Here is a 13,728-nt window from a genome sequence, read left to right as displayed (position 1 = left end):
AGCAAATTACATCACACATACATGCACACAACCCACAGCCACATATGAACTTGTTTGTGTTCTGAATTCACTGTATGTACAAGGTTAAGGAGCAAATAAAGGAAAGACTGAGTGATGGATGAGTTCAGAAAGTCACTATGGTCACAAAACAACATAAAGAGAAAGACCCATTCAAGTTATGACATCATAGGGTACTCTAATAATTCATGATAAATAAACTATTTCTCCTACTGTTCCTAAGTATCACGTCACAGCCAGCTATGATAGAAACACAAGCACAGTCTGCATGGGATGACCATGTCCCCAGGGCAGCAATGCTGGTGTCAGTTCTTCTATCATCGCCATCATTGTTCTGATGTCTTGGTGTGTGGCACATGCGATCATCAGGAGAAGGCAAGGGAATAAATTTGTGAGCTGGACCCATCCTGCCACCACAGCAAGCACAGACTTGCAACCCATAGGCCCCAGGAGACCCAACAAGAGGACCAGAGGGAAGAAAGGGATGATGGACAGAAGAGGCTCATATGAAGAGAACACTGAGAGCAGCAGACAGTGGTCAACAGAAGGGAGAGAAATGACATGGATGGAAAGACATAGAACTGAAAATTGCTGTGACCACAGAGAGAGGTAGAGAGATAAAGATAGGCTGCAAAATAGGTAAGAGAGATGTCAATAGATGAAGTAGCTAGGGAGTAGAGATGGGCAGACAGACACTGGGAAACAGAAGTGCAGAGACAGGTGAGAGACATATAGAGAGGCACAGAGAGAAAGAGAGAGAGAGAGAGATCAGGGGGAGACAGAAGGGAGGGGGAGAGAAAGAAAGCAGAAGGACACCCAGCTAGAACAGGAGTTGGAGAGAGAAAGACGCAGAGGAATGGGCAGCGATGGGACAGAAGACAAAGAAAGAGCATGGACACAATCATGGGGACAGAGGAAGGTGAGGGAGGGGGTAGCGGTGGGGGCAGGGACTCAGAAGGTCTGTGGGAGCAGCTCCAGTGCCAGTGAGGGAGCTGGGGGTCCCCTGGGACACATGTCTGGATACAGTGTCTCATTAGGGGGTGCATGGGGGCCATTTCCTAATTCTCAAATTCTCTCTGATTCCTCCTGCACTTACAGGTGGTAAGAATTCCATAGAGAAGAGCTGTCATGCATAAGCTCTGTGCAGCCTGAAACCTGGTCTGTATGGAAGCGGGCATGGAAGTGGTTGATTCTTTTACTATTGTGTTATTTCTGTTTTCAGTCATTTCTCATCTGAACCCTGGTACTTGTGGTAAAAAAAAAAAATGGATTTGATAGCAAAAGACAGACTCTATGAGTACTCATACATCTGGATTATTATTGCTTTCACTTTTTTCAGTGGGTAGCTAAAAAAAGAGTAATTTTTAGAGAAATGAAATCAAATTATAGATCACAAGGTTTTTACTAAGTCATAAAAAGCATGTATTTGCATTTTTCTCTTACGCTGAAATCTTGGTGCTTAACACTATCTATATGAGTTTATAAATATATATGTATAAACAAATTATAATTACCACTAATAATACGAAGCCCAGAGGATGAAAATTAAGATGTCTCTCCCCTTGCCCAGCACCTCTTAGGTAAATTGTGCTGATTGAATAAAATCTAGTGGCAATATTGTATTCTTCTGATTGCTTTGATTTAGAGTTTATCTTTCTGGTGGCCAAGATTTCCCTTATTATCTTTTTTTGTTTTAAGAATACTCTTTCAGCTTCAGTGTGATGACAGTTTTATAATTTCTTAACTTTGAAACCCCGAGTCCTCTGTCCTAGCAGGATTTCCAGAACTGCAAGACACTGAGCTTGCCTGGGAGAGTCTGCTCTCAGAGCTGCTCCTGGGGCAGCCTCCTGTCACCGGCAAGGGGGTCCCTGAGCAAAGGACAGTCACCCCAAGTCCCTGCCCTTAGTTCCCATCTTCTGTGATGACACTTGTTATCTGTACTCTTTTTAACAATAGCCATTGTAAAAGGTGTGAATGATAACTCACTGTGGATTTGATTTATATTTCCACAAATTTCGGATTCAAATAATTTTGTAGTTTATTTCCAAATATTGCCCAGCACTTTGCAGTATTTTCCCATCAAAGCTGGCAACCTTAGGTGAGGCTACTTTTTTGTCTCAGGAACCACAGAAATTCTCAAATTAATTTGCTATGCTTGCATGCACATATGCACACACAAACACACACATATTTACCTTTTTGGAGAGTCAAATGTAGACTGACATAACAGATCTTAATTTCTTCTAATAAAGCTGGTTCAAGGATTATCAGATTCTCAGCTACTTAAACGAATCCAATGTGAGGAAAGTCCAAGAAGCCCGACTGGTATGACAGTTGACTGAGAACACACGTGTGTGCCTCACAGAATTTTATCATTTTTCAGGGATACAGAACCGAGGTTAATGTTTCAAAGGGGGCCTGGGCCAGTGCCTGACAGGTGGTGGGTGCTCTGCATGTAGTGACTGAATTTGAAATGCCAGGTCCATGCAATGAGAGGTGCACAGAGTAGAGAGGAGGGGGTGGGGGTTCTAATCCCACCTCAGCTGCTCAGGGTCCTGTCATATTTTGAGACCCTTACATCTTGGCAGCATTCATCTAACGAAAAAACAACTGATTTCTTAAATTCTAATCCACACCCTGTGTTGTATAAAGATATAAGTTGAAGCTAAAAGAAAAATACTTTAGCCATAGTTTTGTTATCAAAATATATGACTACCTTTCCTGTTTTGAGTTTTTTGGGCTTGTCCAGTTCACTAAGAGTTGACATCGCATGAACATCCAATTTATTCCCTGTGACATAGTGAAGAAGTCAAACTGGATTAGGTCTCACATTCTCCCAGGGTCAGAAGGGAGCTATCCCTGGCCAGAGGAAGCACAGGAGCCTCTCAGAGTTTCAGTGAAAGGTTCAAGCTTCAGCACCTGGCTCTTTGCACAGGGTCTGCCTGAGTCCACACCTGCTCTGACCCCCTGTCTCTCCCCTGGGGCTGAGGTCTGGGGCCATCAGAGCAGTTTCAATCATGGCAGCAGCGGCATGACCTGGGGGAACAAGAAGTGCTGCTCCCTCAAGAGCCACGTGATTTCTCTCTTCCTGAAGATGATAGGGTCTTGCTCAGGACCCTCCAATCTCCACATGAGGGTGGTGGGGAAGCCTGTGCTACTCTTTCTGTGATGTTCAAGAGTTTCCTCCTTTTTTTTTTTTTAAACATGTGTCTCTTTTAGACAAATATGACCTTTCAGCACCACTTAGAAGAGCACAGATGCACCACAGCAGGAAGAGAATGAGGTCAGGAATACAATTTTCACCCGTTGAAATGCAGACATGTTTTCTTGTTCTAAATAAGATCAACTATGCAACCCCAGCCAACTGACCTAAGCCAAATAGTGTCTCCTCATTTCCTGACTGACCTGCGAGCCTTGTAAGGAAATCCCTGACCTCCCACCTGACCCTGCCTATTCCCCCTTTGCTGCTTCTAAGCCTCTATAAAGCTTCCTCATGGCCAAATTCCCTGGGGCAGAGTGCTCCCCTGCTTGTGAGACCCTGAACTCCCCAATCCATGGATTGTTCTCCTTTGACTAAGGGACCTCACACTCTACAGACTAAATTGTGTTATTTCTGTAAGACAGAAGTGATGTAGGAAGCAAAGGCAGAAGAAAAATTATTAAATTTCCTTACTAATTACAGCCCATTGACAGGTTCTTGAAACAGACAGAGTGATATTCTTCTAGGGACTCAACTGCCTAGATGTTAATACTTTGCTAAGAGCAAAAGGCAATCCTAGAAAAATGAAACAAGATGGGATCGGGAGGGAGACAAACCATAAGATAATCTTAATCTCAGGAAACAAACTGAGGGTTGCTGGGGTGGGAGTGGGGGGAGGGATGGGGTGGCTGGGTGATGGACATCAGGGAGGGTATGTACTATGGTGAGTGCTGTGAAGTGTGTGAGCCTGATGATTCACAGACCTGTACCCCTGGGGCTAATAATACATTATATGTTAATTAAAAAAAAAAAAAGCAATCCTAGCCCAACCCCCTCACCCCAAAACTGGGATCTTATAAATCTACTTTAACATATAAATTTTCCTTTGGAAAATTCCTTTATCTCTAAACCGCCAAGACGCGTGTTGGTAATCACCGCCCAAGCATATGGCCCAAAGATGTACATCTGAAGGGTCTTGTGACTAAGGTTTGATTAGATGGTAATAAATGACCATTTCCCAACAATGGCTAACCCCTTCCAGGTCCTGGAAACCTTGCTTCCAAAATTCCTTAGAGACTTATGCTATCCCTAACCCCCTCCCAACTTGAAAGTATATTAATGGGCAACTCCTCATGACCCCAGTGCAGCTCTTTCTGCCCATGGGTCCTGTCCCCGTGCTTAAATAAAATCATCTTCTTGCACCAAAGACGTCTCAAGAATTATTTCTAACCCTAACATTCTTCCTACATCACCCAGGAGAGTATTTGACTAGAGGTTTGGCACAAACTGCATTAAACACTAAGGCTGGTCATGGCCAGTGTGTGTTGAACCTTTAATTTCAGCAGTGTTTGAAGACAAATAGTAATTGAAACAGGTTGAATTGTGATAATATGAAATAAAATTTATTTTCATAAAAGAATAGATGGCTGTGGACTTTCTCCCCCAAAGTAAGATGTTCTTATTGGTGAAAATCTCAAAAACAAAGAAGGCAAGAAGAGACAATTTCACCCAATTTCTCACCACCCACATTGTTCACTTCTATATTCAAATGCCATCTGCTCTACGTGTTGTTTTCCTGTGCAGATGTCACCCCATTCTCACTCTCTTTTCCACTTAACATTTCAGCACAACTTCCCTAGACACCTGCTGAGGGTCTGAAAGATGGCTCTGGATTATTCTTTTAGCAGAATATTCTAGTCAACACCTCACCAGCTCAGCACAACCTCAAAACCTGCATTTTGGGACACTTGACCCTTGAATCTTAGAGCTCAGCGTGTGTGCCTTTCAGTGTTTACCCAGAGGAGGAGCTCAGGAGCTGGGTCTAGTAGTGGGTGTGAAGGACCCAGACCTCCCTGCCCCAGCCAAGTCCCCTTCCTGGTCTTCCCACTGTCTTTTCCCTCCAGGCCAACAGGCTATCATTAGTGTAACTAATTACCATAACTATACCCAGGAGGTCCTGGTTTACTTGGAAAAACAAACAAACAAAAAAGAACCTTCATTTCAGTTGGAATTCAATGCTACCTTTACTTCTCACAGCTTCATTTCAGATGCATTCCTCAGCTGACCCTTCCTGAAGCCTTGTCTGAGTATCTGACCCTGGAACTGCTGGACCTGGTCCAGCCTCCTGCCCCTCACTGTCCCTAATGTCTTGACCCCACCCTCTCCACTTTCTCTCACCAGTATCTGCAGGCACTACCTGGAAGCAGCAGCTCACACCCTATATTGTCCTCTGCCACCCACCCAGGCAGTCTCCTCCCAGCAGGTGCAGCCCTGAGGTCACCCTGGGCTTCTGTCCACCTGGTTGGACTCAGAGCCATGCTGGGTCTCCTTACTATCCTATGCGCCCTGTTTCAAGGTAAGTCTGGACTCTGTCCCCTGTGTCAGGTGTGGAGGTGCCCAGAGGTTCTAAGCTGCCCCTGTCTCATCATGGTCTCCCTCCCAGGCAGCCTGTTGGAAGTCAGGTTGGAGCAGCCAGCCTTGATTGTGGGACTCATGGGCAGCTCAGCCATCCTGTTCTGCAGGGCGAGAATCACAGTCAAATACCTCCACTTGTACCACCACCAGAAGGGCAAGGCTCTCCAGAGGCTCCTCTTAGAGTCATGTTGGGGTCTTATGTGCAAATGGATTCAGTCCTGAAAGGAGATAAAATCATGACCAAGAGGGGCACAGATGGCAAGAGCTGTACCCTGTTGATACTGAAGCTGGAGAAGAGCGACAAGGACATATACTACTGTGCTGCCTGGGAACTGTACAAACCTGCAAGCTTTCCTGGTCCCAGCACAAAAGGGCTCTCTCTCTCTGGGTGTTCCAGGCCTGACAATTTCCACTGGCTCTGGGTCCCTGGGGTTGCCCTGGGGTGCCCCGGGGTCAGCTTTCATCACCCTGACTCTCGTTAACACCCCTTCTGTGGGTCCACTGCACCGAACCCTGAAGGCTAACACCATGCACACAGGAGGGCACAGATCCAGGGAGCTGTCCAGTCTGGAGGGACTGCTCTGAAGATTGTGTAGCACAGCATTTCTGGAGCATATGGAGCAGAATCTGTGCTGTTTGATGCAGTAGCCACTAGCCACTAGCCACATGTGGCTCCTGAGCATGTGAAAGGTAGCTGTTCCACTAGCCCAAGCTGAGATGGGCTGCTTGTGTAACATACAAACCATTATTTTGAAGACTACAAAAAGAAGATTAAATAGCTCCTTAATAATTTCTATATTGATTGCACATTAGAATAATATTTTGGATATCTTGGAATAAATAAAAATAGTTTCATTTGTTTTTTTTTTAACCTTTCTTTTATGCAGCAGTTGGCATATTTTTAACTTGTCTCAATTGTTGGCTTATATTTATTTCTACTGGATAGTGCTGTTACAGACTGATGATTTAAGATTCTGACCATCTGCCTTGGTGAATGTACAAATAGAATATTGTGCAGATAATTTCAAAAGTGAAGGGTTCTCTGGAGATTTACCACAAAAGGGTTATAAGCTGAGACAGGAAGTCATCTCCGGATTCCAGTTTCTAAGTTGCTGCCCTGACAATTTTTAATTACTTTGTTATGAGTGGAGAGTCAGTGAGCGGAGGCACAGAAAACAACCTCACTAACTTCTCAGCACCCTCATGCACTGACTCAACGCCTGTGGGGGGACATGATCCTCAGGAAAGCTGATGAAACCTGAGTTGCTCCACCTTCTGCTTCTCCCTGAATGCTGCCCCTTATGGAATTTGGGGTCCAGATTCCCTGGACCTCTGTTGTCTGATCTGTAAAATGAGGTGGTTTGACCAGCAAAATTATCGGACTGATCTCTGTATTAAGGTAATATTATGCAAATAACAAATCACGATATTCACTACCTTCATATCAATTTAGTCAAATTCTTGAAAACCCTCTGCTCCTATATGTATGGGAGAAAAGAAGCTCTTCCTGGAGGAAGCTGAATTAAAGTTATTTTCAACTGAAAATTCAAAGTTCTATTACAGCTTAATCACATTGGTAAAAAAAATAACTAATGAAAGGAAAGTCTTAATAATCTGAAGAAAATTGGTCCCTCAGATTCATTAACCCCTAGTCTTTTCAGAATCCCTGAGCTCCTATTTTTGCGGTAAAAGATTTGTGTGTGTATACATATATACATATACATATATATATATATTTTAAAGATTTTATTTATTTATTTGACAGAGAGATAGAGAGAGAGCATAAATAAACAGAGCAGCAGGCAGAGGGAGAGAGAGAAGGAGCCTCTCTGCTAAGCAGGGAGCCTGATGCAGGGCTCCATTCCAGAACCCCGGAATCATGACCCGAGCTGAAGGCAGCCGCTTAACCAACTGATCCACCCAGGCGCCCCAATGTGTACATATTTTAAAAGATTTTATTTATTTAATAGAAAAGAGAGAGAGAGACAAGAGGAGCAGAGAGTGAGGGACAAGCAGACTCTGCACTGAACACAGAGCCCAACACGGGGCTCAATCCCGTGACACAGAGCCCAACATGGGGCTCGATCCAGTGACTTGAGCCAAAATCAAGAGTCTGAAGATTAACTGACTGAGCTACCCAGGCACCCTAGAAGATTTATGTTTAAAATATGCCTGCCTGTGAAGGAGTCCAACAGCTCCACCCTCTGTAGAGGGCTGACTCAATGCTAAGACCTCCCTCATGTGTGGGAGGGGGTGGAGGTGGAAGGAGAAGAAATCTACCTTTGTTCTGTGTTGGGGATATTCCTTCATTTGTCTCCCCCATTCCTAATACAGTTGAATGCTTACCTCTTGTTATAACCTTTCAGTGCCTGAATCCACCGAGGACTGACTTTATTACCTGACAATTACAGTTTAATTAGAGAGAAAATAGCTAAATATTGAGGGCATTCTCAAAGAAGTCATCTCACATCAATGTAAATCTCAGTTTTCAATATGGTTCTATATATTCTGCTTTTGAGATATGGCTGGAAGGATAGTGGCCTTGTGCATGGAGCAAAAACCCTATGGCAGTGGTGGCAGGGGAGGGGAGGGTAAATCCACTTTATAGTCCTTCACTTTTCATCCTGGCTGAGGTGAGTTTCACTGAGGACATTTTGTCCACACACAGCAAAGGCAAACCAGCCAGAGGCCAGCCAGTCCTCCTGTCCTAAGTAAACATTTGCTAATCAAATGGTTATTTAAATGTCTGATCCATAAAAACACTGAAGGGTCTTATTAGAATGTATAGCACCGAGTATAGTGGCGACTCCGTTAAGTCTGTTGATGTGAGACTGATATTTTGACTTCAGGCCTATGAGATTTTGCACAGATATGTGCTCAAAATGTCCTGATGATTTGGGCTCAGTTCATGTGCTTTCATATCTGGTGTGGGAGAGACACAATAAGCTTACAACAACATCATGTTATCAAATTAGTGCTGAATAAATTCTAAGAACATCTTCAGAATCATGATTTTCATAGTTACATTATCATTATCAGCTGCTCACACATACTAATGCTGCGGGAAAAGTGATACGTTTTACCTCAAAGTCACCTTGTGAAAATCATAATTCTAAAAATTGCCTTGCACACCTGGAAATCCATGTTAACTGTTTTGTGTTAGGGGCTCTTTATGTTAAGCCCCCCAAAAGAGACTCAAGGACACAGCTTGGGGCAGAGGAAAAGGCACAACTTTGGAGAGGTCTGAACATTGAACATTGGGATTAGGATAATTTTTTCTAGATCATTTCTTTATTCCCCAAATTATCTCAGAATCCTTAAATTGCTTTTGAATTTTATTTTATTTTATTTACTTAGTTTTTGCCTGGTTTTCTTTTTATAATTTAAATTCAATTAGCCAAATTATATTTATTTTATATACAATTCACACATTTCATAATATTAAAAATCACTGCATATTATTGAGCACTTAAAGACAACATATGAAATTTGATGGTTAGAAAGGCCTAAAACTGGATCTGTCCTAGTGAATTTTCTCCCCTCTTCTCAAACACTCTCTTCTTTTACAAAACCAAACCTTGTTTTCTCTCCTGAATTCCGCTGAGTGTCTGCCAAATTCATCCTGGAGAGCTCAGAGTAACTTCTTGGGCTGAATGTGTCTTTTTCTCTATGTAGGACAGATACCAAGTACTATACAGAGTGGCAAAAATACTGTCTTCTTGTTAACACTGTACTGTAACTTCCTTGCTTTCTTATCGCTTTTTTATCCACATTCAGATGCACAAAAGCGATCAGTTTGTGAGAAAGGTTGTTGGCACTTTTATTACCTGAAAACATAATCTGCTAGCCTTTATGGAAGGTTGCTGGAAAATCAGACTCACACAGACTTTACCTGGAGACTGAGAAGAAGATAGACTTTCAACTAGAACTCTGTGTCCCCTTCTTTGGGTGCATGGATTTCTCCCTACTCAAAGGAAATGAATGGATGTTGAGGGGGCACAAAGTGTGGAATCTACTGAATGTCTTCTGTTTCCCATCAGGATCAACTCTCCACATCTCTCTACCCAGCTTTGGGCTCCAGGAGCTAACTCATGGATTACAGTATTGGGCATCTTTGCTCTGATTTCCACTGAATGTCGGCCAGTAAGAGTTGAAGTTCAAGGGAGCATAATCTTGTCACTTGACAAAACCATTCATTCCTTGGGCCCTAGATTTCTAAGCCTATAGATCCAGGGTCCTGAGAGAAAGGAACAAATTTCTCCAGTGGGTTAATTGGTATGAAAGGAAATGGCCATTCCCACCTGCACCTCTTGGTTACATAAACATGACTCTGGAATAGATGGCACCATGCGTTGGCCCCGGGGGAGGATGCAGCCAGCCCAAGGCCACCTGTCAGGACAGGAACCCTGAGCTCATTCTGCTCCCACTCCCAGTCTCCTCCCAATGCTGCCATTGATTGCTCCCAAGCAGCCACCAGAGGATACGAAGACCACAGATATGGGGGTCAGCCTCATAACATCTGGGGCAAGGTAAAGAGAGTTGGACAGTTCATCTGCAGGATCAAAAGGAAGAAACCAAATGGTCAAATAAATGTGTTATGTTTTACACCAAATTAGTAAAATAATTTGGGGAGTGGAGGGAAGATTAAATCTAGTTCCTTTCATTTCACCTTCCACAAAGCCACCAAGGTCCCATCTCTAACAGAACAGGATGCGCCCTGTTCCTTCAGTAACAAAACGGGAAACATGACAAGTGTTGAGAGATTATCATTAAATTCTGTGCTTTTCTAGTTGATAAACTTTGTAGAGAGCAGCATGCAGTTTACTTGTAATACTGTTTTGTTCTTTAGTTAAATCAGGGCTTCTCAGGTATTTGTCTCCTGTTTAAGTAAGTCACTGACACCTAAGTAGAATAAAATAAATAAAGAGATCTCTGTGTAGATAAATAATTATAATACTCTATGAACCAACACTGTGATTAACACAATTCTGTGTTCTTGATGTTCTTTAATACAACAAACAAGTGCGCAGCAGTGACACAATCCAAAATCTTACTAAAAGATACTAAAGAAATGCCTGCCACATTCATGTCAACTAAAATTCAGCCTCTCATGTTTGTTACAATTGATCTTTTTTCTGACCTTCCTTAACCTGCTTTCTGACCTATGAGTTAACACTTAACTGTTTCAATCACAAACTGATCACTCCTATCTACTGTAGTTCTGTTGTCTTTTTTTTTAATTCCTAAATTGAAGCTACAGAGTAATTACCAAAAATCTGCAGTTATATTCTGAAATGGTAGAATTGGCATTTACAGTCCATGGGTCCACAGATTTGTTGTTTTTCTTTGCTCAGCCAAAGAAAAAGGATCCATTAGTTTATATGGATAGAGTTGAAAGTATAGTCATTCTTTCAAGGAGCTTAGTTCAATTAGAAAATAAATAGGGCCACCTGGGTGGCTCAGTGGGTTAAGCTTCTGCCTTCTGCTAGAGTCATGATCTCAGGGTCTTGGAATCGAGCCCCACATCAGGCTCTTTACTCAGCGGGGAGCTTGCTTCCCCCTCTCTTTCTGCCTGCCTCTCTGCCTACTTGTGATCTCTCTCTCTCTGTGTGTCAAATAAATAAATAAAATCTTTTTAAAAAAGGAAATAAATAAATATAATGTAATATTTTGATAAGAATATAATAGTTATTTTTAATGAAAACTACTTATGTACTAGGTTCTGTATATAATAACAGCTATTTTTAATGAGAACTCCTTCTGTACTAGGTACTGTATTATGCACTTTATGTATTTCTTGTTATTCAATGCCTTGGAATTAGAAGAAAGAAGAAAGGGAATCTGATGGCTATCAATTGTACCCACACAGATGTCATTCCAACCATGTCCAGAATGTCTGGTTTGACGTAATTTCCTATTGTTGACTTCCTGTTTAGAGACTATATATGTTGAGATGGTCTGATTATCTCAGAGAAAAGCAAGGTGCCCAGAGATATTAAGTAATTATGAAAAGCTCAAGCTGAACGTGCTGGAAATGAACAAAAAAAAAATCATATCCATTTAGTTCCATCAGCTCCCAAATAACATGCTAGATGTTGTGTCTATCTAAGAAATCATGAAATCATCATAAAAATTCAGCAAATAAACACATTTCACAGAAGAAAGAACTGATGCTTAGAGAAGAATAGAAATGTTCCCGAGCAAATAAGCTGTATTGTCTCAATGCACTATTGGATCACTTCGGATTTCCTTAGTGTTTGTCAACTCTAGAAGAATATACTCTGGTATTTGTGGGCAAATAAGGGTTGTCCCAAACCTGCCACCCAGACCAGCAGAGCCTGGTCAGGACAGTAAGAGTGGTCACTTAAGCCATGGCAAAAAGGTCACTGTGGGCACACACCTGGAAGAGTTTCCTTTCTGGACTGTCTGCTCCAGGTTCCTTCCGGCTAAGAAATATCACATTTCTTCACTACTTTGTGAGTTTGTTTTAGCAGAAAATATCAGGTCAACTACATGAAGAAAACCCAAAACCCTCAACAAGCTTTAAGTAAATAATCAAAACGGTAGTGAGGATGATGCTCTAAAAATCTATAGCTGGCATAGTTTCATTCTTCCACACATGTCAAGTCACCGGGAGTCCTTCTCTGGTTGGACAAATATGACAAATATCACTCATGAAAAGAGATTGTGTCCGTGCCCAGAACAAGCTCATTTTTCTACTTAATCATTAGACAATGAGCTCAAAGTTCAGATTTAATTGAAAAAGAAAGGGATTTTATGAATTTCCAAACCTCCTGTTCATAGTTTGTCAGGCATGCTTGGCAAACTAGGAATACAGAATTTCACAAAAGGTGCTTGATGTAGAAAAGGGTGATGTGGAGTCAGCAAAGTGTGCACGCACCCCGAGAAGAAAGACTCGCACTCATGCCTGGGGTGTGGTGTGGGATGGTGGGGAGCAAGTGAAGGTGCTTTCTGGTTCCCTTGTCTCTGAGGGTCTTATCCAAGAAAGGATAAATACTTCATCAGAAATCAAAACGCATGGAGGGAGAGTCTGAAAACTTCTCGCTGACGTCAAGTTTCTATAATGTGGCCACAGTGGAACAACACCAACGGTGAAGGCACCTGCAAAGACCAATCCAAACCAACACTGAGTTTCCCCACAGGCTGCACATGTAGGAGACCCAGATGGCTCTCAGGGCCTCTAAGAGGGTCAAGGTGCTGAGGGGACCAGAGTAGGCAGCAGATGGCATTTGGAGGAGCAGCTGACAGGTGGAAACTTTACATCCTAAGGTGTGGGTGAGTCAGTAGCTATGGGTTCACAGCTGGTTGTTGCACAGGACAATCCAGAGGATGAAGACAAATTCCAGAGACCAGTAGAGCAAAGGGCTAGAAGAGGGTGGCAGAAAGACCATAAGAGCTAACTCTCCTCCTGTGTGTAGTGGTGTCATCCTGGGATGAGCAGGAGGCAGGGAGAGAAACAGAAGGGATGAGGAATGTGCCAAAGGAGATTGAATGAACCTGAAAGAGACTGTTCTAAACTAGAGGAAACTATTTCAAATTGGTAAATTCAGTGCCCTCCTACAATATCAGAATGAGGAAGAGATGACTCTTGTAAGTTATCAACGATAATGACACTCCCCTCCCCTGCAAAACACCAGGAGTTGCAGCCTGTTTGTTGTAACCAGCATGCCCTGCTGGAAGTGCCTATGTGAGAGGGCACAGTGGGGACCAAAATCCATCCCATGCCCATTCCTTTCTATATCTGGAGCAGGGCTGCCTCAGGCTGGAGAAAAAGTGCCTTTTTCTAATCATTCTGCTGGACGTGTGCCCTGCTTTAATTAGTTTAAAAAAAAAAAAGCCTTCTGCCCTACAGAGACCTTGTTGAGGAGGTAGTAACTATATACAGTTATCTAGACACAATAGAGGATTTTTAAAAACTTAATCCATGAAGCTTCCTGAAGACTAGTCTACAAAAACAATTGTCAAAAACCAATGAAAATATTATTGCTTGAGTCTAGAAAACAAATTTTACATTTCAAAGCCTTGAGAGAAACTGACAGTCATTTGATATGCAGTAAAACAACAATAGTCAGTCT

At 42.5% G+C, this 13,728-nt stretch overlaps 1 pseudogene; it reads left to right on the top strand.

Moving 5' to 3' along the window:
• Nucleotides 1-884: 884 nt before the first annotated feature.
• LOC116876851 overlaps nucleotides 885-13,728 on the top strand; it is a 45,866-nt pseudogene continuing 33,022 nt past the window's right edge.

This window comes from Lontra canadensis, unplaced genomic scaffold (genome assembly GCF_010015895.1).
Source record: "Lontra canadensis isolate GAN:19392208 unplaced genomic scaffold, GSC_riverotter_1.0 scaffold48, whole genome shotgun sequence".
In the NCBI taxonomy this organism is placed as follows: domain Eukaryota; kingdom Metazoa; phylum Chordata; class Mammalia; order Carnivora; family Mustelidae; genus Lontra; species Lontra canadensis.
The sequence above is the reverse complement of the archived record's forward strand: the minus strand, read 5'-3'. Positions and strand labels throughout refer to the sequence as shown.